Raw genomic sequence first — 18,266 nt, forward strand, 5'->3', positions numbered from 1 at the left:
TTTCATCACCCCATCTAGTTTTCTGCTGTTCTCGACTGCGCTTCCCATCTCTTGGCACCCATTCTGCAACTCAAATGGTCCACCAGTTATCCACCCTACACATTACATGGCCTGCCCAGCTCCATTTCTTTCTTTTAATGTCAAATAGAATATCAGCTATCCCCGTTTGCTCTCTGATCCACACTTCTCTTCCCATCTCTTAACATTATCCCTAGCATTTTTCATTCCATCACTCTTCACATGGTCCTCAAGTTGTTCTCGAGTTTCTTTGTTAACCTCCCAGTTTCTGCCCCATATGTTGGCACCGGTAGGATGCAATGACTGTACACTTTTCTTTTCGACGACAGTGGTAAGCTCCCAGTCAGGATTTGGCAATGCCTGCCCTATGCACTCCAATCCATTCTTATTCTGCAAATTTCCTTCTCACGATCAGGGTCCCCTGTGAGTAGATTAAATGTATGCCTGCACAGACTCCAAAGCCTGACTGATGATCCTGAATTCTTCTCTTGCCAGGCTACTATACTGCACAAACCTGCAGACTCAGATTTCAAAAACTCAAGCACAGCAGGTCGGCTAACAGCGTCAAGTTGCCTTTACGTAGCAAGCGCATGCACGGAGCGGCAGTGGAGTCTCCCCGCTGAGGTCACACGCGAGAGGGCGCCACTCAAAGATTTAGGCGCTATGGCCTATTTTGCTTTTAATATACATCAATGACACTCACAGAAACGTGTCTTCTACTATTAAATTATGTGCAGATGACCGCATTATTTATAGACAAATTACTAAACCTGAAGATTCTAACTACTTGCAAACAGACCTTAATCAACTTACAAAATGGTGTAGTGATTGGCAGATGTAAATAAATGTATCCACAGCTAATGCCATCACATTTACTAAAACTGACACCTAAGATACAAGTAATTATTTTTCTAATAATATGCCTATTCAAGATGTAACCACGGTAAAATACTTGGGAGTCAACTTAATATCAAATTTAAACTGGAATCATCACACTGATACCACAACGAGCAAGACATCTAAATCACTTGGTTTTATCGGGCACAATCTACATCAAGCTAATGTATCTACTAAACTCTTGGACTATAAAATAGTAGTACAAACAAAAATGGAATATGCATCACTAATCTGGAACTCTCATCAGTCGTATCTCATAAATAAACTTGAATCTTGTAAATAAACTTGAATCACTTTATTGTAAAGCTTCCCAATTTATTCTCAGGAACAACACACAAACGTCGAGCATAAAAGAAATAAAAGAATCCCTAAACTTTTCTCTTGAAAAACATAGCTAACTTATTTTGAACTTTTTTTTAATAAGCTGTAGTATCATAGCCAGTCTTTCTTCGTTACCTTGCATATAAAACCGGCCCCTCGCTTTTTCCCTTGCCTGAATCATAAGCCCGTATTCTCGCCCATGCTAACCTATTTCTATTTCCACCACCCTTGTTTGACATTAGTCATTGAAATCAGCTCTAAAAAAACACTGGATCCGACATCGATCATGACTTATTCATTGAGAAGTTGCAGTTATTTCTAGATGTGGGATGTTTTTAAGTCCCCCGCTTTATTTTTAATTCTTGTGCTAAACATGTGTAAAGCTTGTATAATGATGTTATAATGCCTGTTGTACATCTATAATGCTTGTTCTATTATTCTAACTTCATACTTGACTACATATATATATATATATATATATATATATATATATATATATATATATATATATATGTGTGAGTGTAGTTGCAATATATTTGTTTCTGGCACTTACCTATGTTTATTACTATATTATCACGTTTTATTTGTAGTCCATCCCACCCCTATGTAATGCCCGTATGGGCTCTTAGGGTAAATGGATAAAAAAATTAAATATGCAAAGACTCGAGCATAGAGTGAAGCATCTTCAGAGCCTTGGGTAGGTGTTGCACAGTGGCCAGAAATACTTTCAAAGGGTGCGACAACTCCCACGTACAGCTTGACTGTCCTTGATGTACGAGTTGCTGGGATTGCCAATACATCTGCGAAATAGTATATCTTTTTTTACTTGTGAGGCATCACTGACACACGCATAAATGCCGGGTCGGAGTTCTCGGTAGTGCAGATCTGATAAAAATTTGCTGGCACTTTCTTGATAGTTGAGGGGTAACCGAAATTGTGCGAATCTCTGAATGTTTTTTTTTGTACCGTTTGAAAATTGTGCCTTCTTGCACTGCCTCTCCTCAGTCCAGAAGAGCTTGTGCACCAGCAGAACAGCTGCTGGGTCACGACTGCCCGTGTGACACTATTAGTTAATAGGAACTATACATTTTATTTCTTCACTGGGGAGGGTTGAGTGGCTCATTCAGAGACTGGAGGAATGTCCGGCCATTGATTAGCTTTGTGGTGGCCACCAGGTACTCCACGGGCGCTGCAAACCACACAGATACCGTGTTAAAAGCACGCACATACTTGCAGAGCTCAAATTCAACAGTTACCACAAAGCACCAACAGCACACCATAACAATGTACAGATAAATAACTGAAACTTAAAAGATGTCTACATTCATTGCTGATTCGGCACAGGAGTAACAGACTGCAGACTTCTCCAACCTTGCAGAATCACAGCCTAATTTCCAGCGGTTGTAGTAGTAGTCTATATACAGTTAAACCTGGATATAACGAAATTGACAAATTCCCAAAAAACTTCGTTATAAAGAGGGCTTCGTTATATGCAGGTTCGGCACGAAAATTCAGAAAAGAAACGCTTACCATATTTACTTGATTCTAACGTGCCCTCGATTGTAATGCGCACCCGTTTTTCGTGAGCAAAAGAGAGGGAAAAAAATCCTTTACAGTACCGCGCACCTCACGCTTTCATACAGAAATACAACTATCGCTCAAGACTAACTCCCAATACACTAAAGTTGTGATGAACAAAAAAGTACCAGTTTCGCCCGAAAGGCGAAGCATCGATTGCGACAGCAAATTAGCAGACAGCTATACGAAGTAAGGATAGCTGTTTTATCGGCCCTATAAACTTGTAAACATTCGCAGTTTAAATAAATTGGTAGACTAATGCCTAAGCACACATACTACAGCACATGGTCGAAGCTACGGGAGCTAGGCTCGAAGTGCGTAGGAGGCGGCCATATTGAAATGCCGATGGCGATATGGTAGTGCAAATTTAGGGTCGTACTCGATTCTAACATGCAGGCAATTTTTGGACCCGTTTTATCAACATCGGCAACATCACTGGAAAAGGAGAGTGCCAGCTTGGCGGGCTAGGCCAGCTGCAGCAAGTGGCGGGATCAGGTCTGAATGAAGGGAGGGAGAAGGTCACGCTTGCAGCGGCAAGATCGCCGGGTCGAGGGATGCAGGCCCACCTCGCGCACGCTCGCACGCTCTCATGCACGCACACGTGCGCTCGCTCTCGCCTCGCAGTCGCCGTGAATGCCGTGAATTCAAGTGCGCCAAGCACAACGCCGCCGCTTCGAATTCCATCGCGGCGGTGAAGGTGCTTCCGGTTGCTGCTCACGCAAAAATGACAAAATTTGGGGCGAAATCTGTAGGTTGTCGGCCGGGAAAATTCGTTAACTTGAGGGGGTCTCCCGCTGCCACTTCATTACGTAGAGGTCTCAAATACATGTACTTCTATGGAGTAATGGCAGGGAATAGAAAAACTTCTTTATATCCAGGAATTCGCTATATGGAGGTTCGTTATAAGCAGGTTTAACTGCACGTATAGTCACAGTCTATAATAGTAGTGTTTCCTTGCCTTCTCACATTGCCTTTTCCCTCTCCAACCCTCCCCCCCATGTATGGGAACTGCGAGCGAAGAGAGGCACTCATTTCGCCACTGCGTCGGTGCTACCCATTTTCTACCTCTTCTCTCTCCCACCTCTCGGCCATTCTATTTACCTCTACTCTGGACTTGCACGTTAGTAAAAGGGTAAGCACTGCAGTTTTTGCAATGCTTTTGAGGGGGGGTCACGGATAATTAGAGCTGTCAAGTAGATAATGTGACGACGCAGAGGGAGCTCCAGAGGGCATTGTGCATATGCGACACAATGAAACGGTCCAAACGAGTTTCTCGTATCGATTTTCCTCTCCGCCACACTCCTTCCATGTATACGAGGCGTGTTCAAAAAGAAACCAAACTTTTGCTATAACACCTTTACTGATCATGGCACAACATTTTAAGTGCTGTACCTTCCAAAGTAGTCCCCTCTACTGGCAATGCACTCTTCCCATCTTTTCTTCCATTTTTGGAAAGCCTCCTGGAACGCACTTTCTGGAATGGCGCGCAGGTCTCTTCTCGCATTGTCCTAGATTTCCTCTACAGTTTGGAAACGACGTCCTTTCAAGGTGGTTTTCAGCTTGGGGAATAGAAAAAAGTCTGCTGGGGCTAGGTTCGGAGAATATGGTGGGTGGGGCACAACAGGAGCAGTGGTGTTTCGCTAAGTAGCTGCAGACAAGGAGCTACGCGTGAGCCGGGTCATTGTCATGATGCAACATCCAAGCCCAATTTTCCCATAATTCAGGCCTCTTACTGTGCACAGAATCTCTCAAACGTGCTAGGATTCCGTGGTAAACTTCTTTGTTTATCGTCTGACCATGTGGCACAAATTCCTGATGGACACTGCCTTTGCAGTCAAAAAACACAACCAACATCACCTTCATTTTTGACCGACTCATGCGTGCTTTTTTTTTTGGACGAGGAGAACCTTTGGCCACCCACTGCGATGACTGCACTTTCGTTTCAACATCATAGCCATAAACCCATGTCTCATCGCTTGTTATGATGTTCTTAAGAAAGTTTTCATCGTCATTGGAAGCGGCGAGCAGTTCCTGGCCGATTTCAACACGGGTCTGCTTTTGTTCGTCAGTCAACAAATGCGGCACGAATTTTGCACTGACATGACGCATCCCAAGTTTGTCATTCAAAATTTCATGACATGATCCTACGCTGATACCCACTTCGTCAGCGACTTCTTGAACAGTCAAACGACGATTTCCACAAATCAGAGTTCGAACTCTCTCAACGTGGTCATCATCTGTGGATGTGGAAGGTCGTCCAGGCTTGGTATCGTCACCGACCGACATTATTCCGTCTTCAAAACGCTTGAACCAATCGTAGCACTGCGTGCCACTCATACAGTCCTCCCGGTATGCTTGGCTAAGCAATTGAAATGTGTCTGTGAAAGTTTTCCCAAGCTTGTAGCAGAACTTCACACACACGTGCTGTTCTTCCAATTCCTTCATTGTCACTTTGGCACCAATCCGAAGAACAGCTTGTTCATGTGCTCACTTCAGCGGCTGTAGCTCGCGGGTCAGAGCGAAACGCGGCAAATGGCAGTTTGTCGTCTAAACCTGCCGCTACATGCGCTCAGTAGCCGCAGCGCGGGCTCCCTCTGCCGGCTGGCGCGCTATTTCAAAAGTTCGGTTTCTTTTTGAACACACCTCGTACACACACTCTGAACCAAAGCCCCGATGCGGCGTGCAAGATAGCAGCAACAGTGGTAAAGTCAAAGGAAGAAGTAAAGGGAGCTTCACTTTAAAAATCATAACTGGCTTTCTACAACAATTCCTTCATGCAGTTTACAGACTTTACTCTGACGTAGAAGAAGTGCGCACGTGCACCCAGGCGCAGCGGACCGGAGAATCCGAGTGAGAATGGGGTGGCTGGCGCTTGGTCGTCACAGTGAGCATAGCAGGGCGTAGTGTCGAATTCGAGTGTCAGTTGCCAGCTTTTCTGCCCGTCTTTGATTTCACTGTGCGTGATGGGCCCTAAGTTATGCGCCTGCTGTGGGACAGACAGTTTATCTCCTCACAAAACAGAAATGCTGACCAGATACCGATAAACTTTGACATGCCGTTGAGCAGGGCGGTCGAGGAAAGAGACACACGCAGCGTGCTTGTCAAAACAACAGGTGCCAAAAAACCAGCGCTTCAACATGATGCTTGCAATAATGGCAGATGGCTGGAAGCGGTTGCAAGGACGAGCTGTTGTGGATCCACGATGTGGATGAAGCGGCCAGCGGACCTGGACAACAGGTCTTGTGGTTCCGATCGGTGCGGAGTGAAGTGCAATAAAAACGCTGTTACGGTTTGCAAACAGTATATACATGTATTTTTACTGCAAAGATAAGTTATCTAATATATTTTTCAAATCATTACCATCCTACTTTTCAATTTTTGCTGTTTCAAAAATGTGCCCATAAAATGTATCTCACATAATAAATACACCCCCCAATTTTGCTTCATCTCTTTGGGGAAAAAAAGTGTGTTCATTATGCCAGTATATACGGTAGTTCCTAACTTTTGTAAGTCAGATCACGTAAAAAAATTATTATGAAGATTTGTTGGCGTCAGTACCCATACTAAGCAGGAAAGCAGTACCTTGGCAAATGCTAAAACGAGAAAGTTCCTATTGTACAGGGAGAATTTGTTTGTACTCATTGCAGCATGCACCTGGTTTGGTTTTACTGCACTCTTTAGGCTCGTGAAGCAATGTTTGCCAGTTCAAGGAACATGCAGCAACTTACTCATACTTGATTATTGCATTCGATCCATTTTTCTGTGCAAACAAGGTGGTCTAGTGAGCGTTCAACTGGCACTGGCGCCTCCTACATGCTTTGTTCAGTTCCTGTGCAGTGATGTACAGTAATGTCGAATGTCGCACAATATTGTACAGTAATGAATAAGGGCACATTCACAGGCGGTGTTCGAAATGTAAGAGATTAGACAGCCAGTCAAGCGTCGGTCGAAGGTCGGTCTGAAATAGACTGTGTTCTCTTGTGTGTGAAAAACTCACACAACGGGAAGGATTGCTCGTAATAACTTGTACATTCGCTGTCAAAGTGATGATGGATAAAAGCAATTCACAGTCAAATAAAGTTTCACTTGCTATTAATCGAACACAATCATCAAAATAACACACACTTATGAGCATCTACCAATGTATAAGAGATCAATAAAGCAGCCTATAGGTCGGATCAGAGAATTGACAACCCTAGAGAAGCTTCTGCGTCTTCACTGCTGCTGTCATTTAAGAATATGTTGCGAAGTCACCAAAGCTCAAGTTTTGCATCTCTTTTTAGGAAAAGTGCTAAGCGCACTGGAGGCTAGTTTCGACGATACCTTCAATCGAAGTTTTATTTTTCCAGAATCCCCAATCTCCCTAAACTTGTCAAATCTGACAAGTAGTTCAGTCGTCATTTCAGACTGTGCCTGATTTTGCTAGTAGAATTCCAACGGAAATGTTTAACAACACATAGAAAAACTGTTGATCACATTTATCGATTTCTATGGGCGTGGTAACAAAAGAGTTCCATGACAAACTTAAAAACATTGCCCACATATAACTTGCATGTTTCCAACATTGCCCACATATAATACTTTCGAGCACTTGTTAAAGGAATTTTTTACAAAGACACTCCACACTCATTTAATGTTTTGTACATTGACGATAATGTTCCTCTCCCCCTTATCACAAAGTTTGATCTTGGAGGCCATCATATCACTCCAGGACAGTGGGCTAGACTCTATGCTAATTTTAATATGCACTTATGATTCTCACTAGTGCTTGCACTCGTAATTTATTACAAACGTCGTAATTAGTACACACACTTGGAACTTTGCCTACGTATCAAATGTAGGGTGCCCCTTATTTTTACCAAATTAAATAAGGTACATAGCTTATTTCACTGAGGTAACTGGAAAAACCTACTACCGGGTGCGCGAGGTATTTGAGATTACTATTCCTTATCGCCACAGACACCAGCAGGCTCATCATATCTATCTAGGCGTGCGGCTTCTTGTATGGTTGACCCCTTATCATTCATACTGCGCAGTTTGTTCAAAGATGGAAGCATACAGGTTGACACAGGGAATGAAATGCCATGCAGTCCTCGTCGCCCTGGCCGAACACCACAGCGACTTGGAAATTGCCACCTTTCTGAACGTAGCGAAGTCTTTCGTTTACAAGGCGCAGTCAGAACTGATGTGCTCTGGCAGTGACATGGCATTTGTGGTGAAAAGGAAAAAAAAGCACAGTCAACGTTCAGACATCGTCAGAACCCCTGGTTTTCTCCGGCGGCTGCAATGCATTGTTAGTGACGACCCAGGGAAGCCAATGCGGGCCATTGCAAAGGAGTTCCAAGTCGCTAGAGTCGATGTCAGGCTCACTGTGCAGGCAGTGGCGCAACGACAGGGGGGGGGGGTTCGGGTGTTGTAACCCCCCCCCCCTGATTAACAAAACCAAAATTTTCCTGATTAACAAAAACACTCTATCACTGTCTTGTATTTATTCATTCACTCTAAAATTACTTTGAGTAAAACGCTGAAGAAATAAATATCATCCTTGGCGTCATTATTATTACAATTATTAGGCATTTCATTTGCTGTTGGATTCCCAGTGATGCTACTGTGGACTTCTGATTTGGAGCAATTTTTGGAGCATCAGAAATTTCATTTTGGAGCACTTTGGAGCAGGCAATTTGGCATTTGGGAGCCGCTGATTTTGCACATTCTGAAGTATTTCGAAAATGCGAGTTGCAATTTACATTCAAAGACCTGAATAATTCGTACGTTCTTAAAAGAAGCTTGGTAAACATTTCCATCCATTGCAGATCTCATGGAGAAAAAAATGCTCTTCTGTGCATGCGACACACACACAAATTGATATCGTTTCATATAATGCTAGTTTTCCCAGATGTCATTCGGTATATCAGGAACAGAAACGATGGACACATTGGCGGCATGCAGTAATTATATTCACATGTCATGCTGCGCTTTAAACAAGCTACAGTAGAATCCCGCTGTTACGTTCCTGGGTGCTTCATTTTCCCGGCCATTTTGACTTTTCATGTCGCTTGGCTTGACGATAAGATTGGTTGCCCAAAGTGCCAGGGCCGACAAATATGACGTATTTTCGGTTTACGCCAGCAAAAACATGGCTTTTGAGTTTAAAGATTGTGTCCATGACGCAGTGGGGCTCTAAAATTGGCTATGGCGCATAGATGTTCGGTATAAAGTCCAAAGGCGATAACGCCGCGGCCAAATCTCGCGCGCGCAAGAAAGAAAAAAAGGTCGCAGTTTCGCCCGAAAGGCGAAGCATCGATTGCGATAGCAAATTAGTAGAGGGCAATTCGGAGTAGGGATAGTAGTTTTATCGGCTGCATAAACTTATACACACTGGCTTACAAACTGAATTAACAATCGTGGTGTCAGCGCACACAAGCAAACATGAATAGATCACACTGAATGAGCGCAGCCAACGACTGTCAAAACGTTGGCAGCAAGCGCAGGTTCGCGCGGTCTATCGCTTCAACGGAAACTGAGCGGCGAATGCACAGAGCATACAGAGGTCAGAGCCATGTGGAGATAAGAGACGGTGCGGGCGACCGGCACCGCCGGGCAAATGAGAAGTTGTTGGCAGAGGAGAAGCTGCCCCCCCCCCTCTTCCCGTTTTTTGCTTTCGCGTGGGAGATTGAGTGGTAAGATACGCCTTTGGTGCCAGAGCACAGCGCCGCCCCGCCTCCCTCCCTCCCATACCCCCACAGCCTTTTGGGCGACGGTTGCGTTTGCTTTCCACCGTGCGTTCGCTCTCCGTGATAGCGCGCGTCCCCCGCGCTCTTTTGCTCGCGCATATGGCGCGCGGCGACGATTTTATCGCCCTTGAAATCTATACGGAACCTCACGGCGACGGCGACGCCGACGGCAGAAATCCGGTTGAAGTGTCCATATAATTGCTATCGCAATAAAAAGCAGGGAGAAATCGGACGGAGATTCTAGAAAGAGGAAGCACGCCTTCCGTTGCGCTCGAGGCACCGGCGAGGAAGAAAGGGGAGGGAGGGATAGCGGGCGGCGTTATATTCTATGCTCTGGCATTAACTGCGTACTGAGCGGCGGCGCGCGGTCGCACGGGCTGTATCTTGAAAGCGATCTACGTTGGGGGCAGAGTCTAAGCAGTGTAGGTGCGTCGGCGGCTCGTAGCTTTGTGTGTACAGTGTGTTCTCGGCGCTCCAACTTGCACTTTGCGCGGCGCCAGGCGGTCGCGCGCACCGTATCTTCAAAGCAATCTGCAACAGGGTCCCTACATTTGTATGCGCTGTGCTTTTGCCTATCAGCTTCCGTTGAAGCGATAGACAGCAGCACGAAGGTCACTTCGCTCGCTGCTGCTGCCATGCTTCCTCACGCCAGTGTTTGACAGCGCGTGTCCGCGCTAATCAAGTGTGATGTGCTCATGGGCCGTACTCTGAAACGTTCCCCTAGGCGAAATTTCTTTTTTCGCTTTCAGGCATGCGCTGATTGGCTCTTTTAGCAAAATTGGATGAGCTGATTGGGTGATTGAGCCCGACGTCATTCAATTTTGCTCAACCAGCCAATCAGCGCGCACCCTGAAAGCGAAAAAAAGAAATTTTGCCTAGGCGAACGTTTCAGAATACGGCCCATGTTTGCCTGTGCGCTCCGACACCATGCTTGTTAATATAGTTAATAAGCGAATGTTTATACAAGTTTACACGGACGAAAGAACTACTATCCTTACTTTGTATAGCTGTCTACTAATTTGCAGTTGCAATCGATGCTTCGGCTTTCGGGCAAAACTACGACTTTCTTTCACACATAAGAATTAAAATAATATTGAATTCAGTTTAACACTACTCTTATTTCTCAAGTTTGCCTGTTTTTCAGCTCTTGCGTTTCCCGGATTCTGATTTTTTTTGTTTTTTTTAACGGTCCCGTGAAAAACTTATCAGCAGGGTTCTACGGTACTAGCTGCGTTTCCGGAGTAGATAACATCCGCCGATGAATCGCCAGTTGACCTTGAAGCCACGAGCCTCAGCAGAAACCGCACTTTGCCGTCGAGCCGCCTTGCAAGGCAGACGCCGCGTCGGCGCTGAGCGTGGCGCTGTGGCTTAATCGGGACACACGCGATAGCGCTGTTTCGTCTCCTGTTCGCAACTAAGATTGCAACTAAGGCTCGCCCTATGATCACGTTGCACGTTTTAATTCCCCAGTGGTGCCATTGTCAGCGATAGACGCCGTCAAATCCGAGACTGTTTGGCGCAGTTAGGCGCAATTTTCGTCGATTGTATCAGGATGGCGCAGTAAATTCCATTTGGCGCACTTAGGCGCAGTTGGTGCAGGAGTGGAATCACTGGATTCCTCTGGCTGAAGAAAAGAAATTGCATATTATGCAAAGTGCTTCTATGCAAAGTGCTTTCTTCCCCCCCTGGCAGAGATCCTGGGTGCACTACTTACTTGAGGTACCATTCCTATGCCATGAGGAGGGGGCAATTCATGTTCGATAAAACTCGGGAGAATCGTCTGCTCCGGTCCAAGCGCTGGCTAAGCAAGCTGAAGATACCTGAGGAGCCTGGAATGCTCTGTCTTTTTTTTTTTTTCAGATGAAAAGAACTTTGACAAAGACCAAAAAGTTAACCGCCCTAATGACAGGTGGCTTTGTGCAAGTGTTGATAAGGTGCCTACAGTGATGCACACAAAATTTCCGTCGTCTGTGATGGTGTTAGTTGTCGTCAGCAACGAGGGTTACGTCATGCCGGCACACTTTTTCGCAGAGGGACTCTGTGTTAATGCTGCCACTTACGTGGAGGTGCTTGCCACCATTGTAAAGCCCTGGATAGCTTATGTCCTTGAGCAAGATTCGGCTCCCGCCCACACTGCCTGTGTCACCCAGGAGTGGCTGGCTGGCAACATCTACGACAGGGGCGTAGCCAGGGGGGGGCCCGAAATTTTTTCCGCACCCCCCCCCCCCCCCGCCCCACTTACCCACCCTTTTATCTCGTCGCTTCGCACTGACATAATTCAAGGAACCGGTGTTACTATCACAATTTCAGTTGTGGGCACTTCTGTTTGGGTTGGTAATTTACAGCAAATCATTTCTGCATATGGAAAAAAACTGTCACGGTGTTTGTCAAGGCTTTGACACTCTCTGAGGTTTTGGGCGAGAATGTGGCGGCCGCATTCTGAAGCAAAAAATGCGGCAGCCGCATTTTAGATGAAGGCGAAAATGCTCGAGGCCCATTTACTTAGATTTACGTGCACGTTAAAGACCCCAGGTGGTCGAAATTTCCGGTATACATTTCCGCCGCTTCCCTTCAGGTGCCGGTTAGGCCGTGCTCGCGCAGGATCTTAGGCTACGTTCACACTTGGTCTCGGAGCTGCCGGAAGCGGCAAAATCTTGCAAAAATCCACCCGCCTAGGCGGCAAAACAGGCAGAAAAACAAGCGGCGAGCCAAATCGGTCTCGAACCGATTTTTTCGCTATGGCGAAGCGGAAACACGGCGGAAAGTCGTTCTGCTCGACCGGAAGCTACACTAGCATGTAAACAACCGGTCGTAATTTAATTGAACATGGCACCAAAAGTGCAGGCTGCAATGCTCATCGACGTGATCAAGAACCACCCCTTGCTCTACGACAAGAGTGGTACTAAAGCGTACTGTCAGCAATACTCGCGATAGTATTCAGTATCGCGCGACCGGAGGTGCGGCAACGAAGCCTTGGCGTGACCCAACATCTCGGGCTTTTGCAAGGGCAGGCGAACCCACCACCACCGTTTCCGAGGTGTTCGAGTCTTCCGTTTATTCATTGTCCATTTCTAGAAAACAAGTAGGTAGAAGTATAAAAGCCATTTCTTCTTCCACTTCCATGGCAGACAATAGTTAGGCAGATTCCTCATTGGTGCTCTATAATTCTCCTCGCACGTGCACGGTATGTTGCAGAAGTCGCCGGGTGCTTTTCTCGTCGCGACGATAGATTGGGAGCGTAGGTCTCACGTAGGACGCGCAGGCTTTGGCGAGCCCCAACACAAGGGCCGGCCCGGGTTTTAGCTTTGGTGTTCCCGTTGCCGCTTTGGTGTCCTGGAGGTGCCGACAATAATACGAAATGATGAAATGTTATTACAACTTGTAAATAAAAGGTATTAAAGAAATATAATCACGCCTAGGCACTAACCTGTGACTCAGCGCTACCGCGCCCGTGTGAGGAGAATCACGGAACGCCAACGAGGAATTTACCGAAGGTCGCAGATGACACGCGAAGTTGCGCAAAATGATCACTTTTGATGACGGGTGGGTCAATGAATGAGCATACCGCTCGAAATAATACGATAATGAGTGCCACCACGCCGACAAACGTACGCAGACTAGATGGATGTGGACGAAAGCGGCAGCGGCGGTAGCAAAACAAATGTAAACAACTTGGACATGCGCAGAAAAGATTTTCCAGCCGCTTTGGCCTTTCCGCCCGCTTGCCACTTCCCAAGTGTGAACGTAGCCTTAGTCTGCGCGCGAAACGTCTCTTGTTTGCGATTGCGCCCCTACGGAAGGCTGGTAGTTACTGTTGTGTTGAATCCCAAACCAGCAATTACGCAAGGCTGGTAGTTGCTGTTGTGTTGTGGAATCCCAAACCAGCAATGTACACACGAAGAGGTTGATGCCAGCAGTGAAATTCCACCGACTCGCAACAGAATGCACGAAACAGACAGCCGACAAGCATGGATTACTGTTGTGCGCAGTACAGCGTAAGTAAACTCTTGTTGCAGGCACTGACAGTTCTCGTCGGAGTTCACGCCTCCTGAGAAATTGATTATGTGCACTATGCACTGAACAAGACCGGAGTTCATTCCTGCATCGCTAGTACACCAAACAGTCGAGATTCTGTGAGGTACGAGGCCGCTTCCTGTTTGCACCGGCGTAAGTGAAGCAGAAATGAGATGCACGCACTAGAGCACTGCACGGGCTCGGGCTTACCGGAAAGCCCGGGCCCGGGCCGGGTAGAGCAGTTTTTTCACGGGCTCGGGCCGGGCTCGGGCACTGCATGTGCTTTTTGACGCGGGCCCGGGCTGGGCTCGGGCTTTCTGGTGGTGTGCATGTAACGTGCAGCGAGTTATCCTCGCGCGTCTCGACTCTGAAAAACATGTCTTTTTCGGTCTCGGGCCGGGTTCGGGCCGGTTTCGAGCCGGGCTGGGGCCGGGCTCGGGCCTAAGGTAAAGGGGTGGCGGGCCAGGCCGGGTGGGTAACGTAGAAAATTTCCGGGCCCGGGCCGGGCCCGGGTTCCCCATAAATTTTTTGGTTGGGCTCGGGCGGGCAGGCCAATGTAAAATAATCGGCTTAAATAATCGGCCCGTGCAGTGCAGTGTCTCTAGCATGCACTACTTAAAATGCGTGCACATGCCATATCTATGCTGTGTGGTGAAATATTCTGTACACATTCTGAATCTGTTGACGTAAAGGCAAATGACGGCTGCACGCTCGCACACAGCGGAAGACACAGCGGCCCATGCTCTTGCCACAGGAAATGCAACCCTCTCGTATGAGGGAGCAGAGCAACGAAAGCTTCGAAAAAAAAAAAAAAAAGCCTTACGCGTTTTTGCGCGTACTTAAGTTTTCTAGCGCAAAGACACAGCGCACAAGCTATTGTTATGGGAGTAGGTATAGCCTGGTCACGCATGCATTTTGACGTGTATAGCTGGCCTTGACTTGTGAAACGCACTTCGCCCCGACGAGGATGACGCCATCTACGCTTAACGAAGATTAACAATTAATGATGTATTCTCCGATCGGGCGGGTCGTTTCAATGATGCATTTTCGAAGACTGGTCCATTCAGTGGCGCGATGAGAGACCGTTGCTCCAAACGCCCACTGTACCTGTCGTACTTACTGTATTTTACTGAGCTTACTTTACTTTTTAGTTAATTTCTTCACAAGCACACATGAGGGGGGGGGGGGGGGAGGTCCCATGTCTTTGACATACATGTATAGAGTCTGCTTAAACTACCGATATTTATTATCGAGCACGTCACGTAGTGAAAAGCAGACGCTGGAGATATTTTTCTCTGCCTGAAACCAATATTGTGTTCTCAAATACCTTGCGCAACCGGTGTATGTGTCTGTAGAATGCATGAAAATAGTAAGAAAACACAGTGGTGATGTATTTTGTCAAGTGAACTCATGGATACTGTATGGGTGCAGCAAGAAAGGTAGCACCCACCGTCGTCTTGCTGGGAGAGGAAACGCAGTGCCGAAATCTCAGCATACGTGCAACCTCCCAGGAAAAACACCAGCGTCACCTTGGGCTCCTCTGCACTCGACGACTGCAGTGAGCTCACTGATCCACCTGCGCACGATGAAAACACAATGAGGTAATTAGCGGGCCATGCCGGGGAAGCTGCACAACTAGTGCGGTCATACAAGTCTCACTGCCCACGTCTCACAGTGCAGTTGTGCTTTATCTGCAACGCTTTCTACGCAATAGCTAGTGCATATACTACAACTACAACTTGTGGGCATAAGGTTAGGTTGAATTGCGTATTACTTGTGGGCCTTAGTGTTTCCAGTATGCGACATACTATGCTTTGATAGCAAGCACTGTGGCTGCACACCAAAGAAATGTGTAGCTCCATTCTTTAAGTAGTTAATAGGTTCAGATCTGCAACACCTTTCACGTAATACAGTATAGACCACTTATAAGGTAACCGCTTATAGTGCAGGACCGGATATAGTGCGGTCTTTTCAGACTCCCGTTAATTTTCCCATAGCACTCCATGTAAAAACATAGTTTTACATGGAGTGCTATGTAACCGTCTAAAAAGTGTTTGACTGTCTAAAAAGTGTTACCACTTAGCGCACGACGCGCCTGCATGTATCGGAAGTTTCTCGAATGTTATCGATGGTTCTATCTGCTGTCTGTTAGCATCACCGAACCTTGTGTAATCTGATTGCATGTATGCACGACGCGAATTGTGTAGTACTTTCTAGAAGACACGTGGGCACCACAGATTATTCTGGAACCTTCGATGACTCATGTATAAAAGCCGACATGCTTTACGCGCTGATCAGATTTCGATGATAGTCGACTGTGTTCGCTGTTATCGTTGTCCTTCGAGTGTAACTTGCTTTTGTGAGCACAGGTTCACTCAATAAAGAATCAGTTTAGTCATTCACAGTTTTACAGCCGTTTTATTCATCGTCACTACTACGTGACAATATGAGGTGGAAAAAGAAAGCAAGTTGACATATGAGATGTCTTGCACAAAAAAAGAAGCCGATAACTGTGTGAGCACTCCTAATATTAGACCTCTGAAAAAGTAAGTTGATCGCATGATGCATCATGAGAGATGTCTGAGGTTTTTATTGCATGCTTTTTTACCATGTACGATGCACATTATTATAATACAGTATAGACCACTTATAACGTAACCGCTTATATTGCAGGACCGGATATAATACGGTCTTCTCAGACTCCCGTTAATTTTCCCATAGCACTCCATGTATACACGTATCGCTTTTAGTGCAGTAGCGGGAAACGAAATGCCGGTTACAGTGCGGGTACGGAAGTCAGCAGAGACGGCGAACGCTCACCTCAAACGGGCGCCCCAAGAAGTACTTGAGGAAGAAAGAGTAACGAAGTGGAGGAGAAGGGCACGTGGTGCGAACGAACAGCCAGTGAGGCTGAAACCAGAATATTGAGTGCAAGTCTTGAAATATCACGGCACGTATAGCGAGCGAGGGCCACGAAACTGGCAACGCTCGCTTCACAATAACGGCAGTAAACGAAACTTCGGGGAGCGGTCGGCGCCGGCACGGCACGGCGAAGGGTGCACGCGGAGACCGTGGAATGTGAGGAAGGAGGGCGGCAGGGAAGCGGATTTTGCCTCAGCAACTCCGCCGCTTCGGTGGCTCCCCTCGCCCTCCCTCGTAACTCCTTCACTTTCGACTGTCACCGTGCGCGCCCGCCGCCGTGCAGGTGCCGCTGCTCCAGCCGGCCCGGCGCCAGCTCTCCGAAGTTTCGTTTTCTGCCGTCATCGGGAAGTGGGCGTTTGCCGGCGTGGGCAGTTTCATTGGCCGGCCTGGGACAGCGCCGCAGCTTTCCTCTCCGCCGTAGCCGCAGCGTGCAAGGTCAACACGTGACTAGAAAGTAGAGGAAGCATAAAGGAGAAAGAAGGGTTCACTGCCATTTTCTACGCGTGGCTACGGTAGCGTGACTGAGACGTCGGCATGTACACGAATGTTCCGGCGCAATGCAGAATTGGCGACCTTGCCATTTGACAGACGGTGAAATTTCCGCGGCGTTTTTTTTAATTTCTCTTTTTTTGTTGTTCGCGCGCGACATTGACGGGTCTCTCCTAAGCTTTTACTCTATAGGCCGTTTCACATGCTGCGACTGGAGCAAAAAAAATTGGTGCGATCGCACACGTCGTAATGCGATTTTTGGCAGTGCCGGAGCAATGCCAGTCGGAGGCGCCGCCGCATGAATTATTTCGAATTAACGAGATTCGACTGTAAATTGAATGCAAACGTTCTAGCCGCATTTCTCGACTGTCGCATACGCGTGGCGGCTCGGTGCACATGTTTTGCATATGTGTGGGCCTTGAAAATTGTTGCTTTGGTTTATAGTGCGGTACCGCTTACAGTGCGGATATTCGCGACTCCGGTGACGTACGTTATAAGCGGTCTACACTGTATCATAAAATCAATTGATGTCCAGCACCCATGCATCCAGCCTCCAAGGTTAATTACTGTTATGCATATGCACAGGGCCACTGACATACACTGCTGCAGAAGATTTTACATTCCGCAAAGGTAGAACAGTCTATTTTAGGCTCAATGCTATGGTTCACCATGTAAATATGTTTACATATTTTTTAAAGTTCTCAACATCCTGCTCTCTCATATAACGCAACTCAGACCACTTGTTATGTTATATAGTGTGGTACCACAAATAACGCCGTGTTTTCCAGCACATGCTTATTCTTCCACAGAACTCAATATAAGTATATATGCAAAGTGCTTCAGATGCAGATGTGCGAGACAAAATGCAGGTTATAATGTGGCTACCGGTAAATCATACAGACAAGCGAGGCAGTAGGCGGTGACCAAGGAAATGTGGAGGAGGACACACAGAGCAAACAAACAAGGAGCAGAAGAACAAAAGGCAGCACGTCTGCCACGGCAGAAGCAGACTGTATAATTCACATGGTATAAGGTGCTCTGCGGCAGCTGTGTACACACGGGAATTGCTTAGCTGACCTCCGAGATTAGGCAGCTTTTTTTTTTGTAGGCTTTGAAAACTGTTCTTTCGGTTATAGTGTGAATATTTGCGACATCAGCGACTAATGCCATAAGCAGTCTATGCTATACTTGTGAGTCATCAGAATCGGTTGACTGACAGGGTTCAACATCCTAAAGCAACAACAGAGGGGATGTGAGAGATGTGGTGGTGGCCATGTTCATTTCACAAGCTGT

General features: G+C 46.7%; 1 pseudogene; it reads right to left on the reverse strand.

The window, feature by feature from the left end:
* Positions 1 to 2,286: 2,286 nt before the first annotated feature.
* The window catches only part of LOC119445322 (vacuolar protein sorting-associated protein 33A-like), a 75,475-nt pseudogene continuing 59,495 nt past the window's right edge, over positions 2,287 to 18,266 (reverse strand).

The sequence above is a fragment of the Dermacentor silvarum genome, chromosome 3 (genome assembly GCF_013339745.2).
Source record: "Dermacentor silvarum isolate Dsil-2018 chromosome 3, BIME_Dsil_1.4, whole genome shotgun sequence".
Classification (NCBI taxonomy): domain Eukaryota; kingdom Metazoa; phylum Arthropoda; class Arachnida; order Ixodida; family Ixodidae; genus Dermacentor; species Dermacentor silvarum.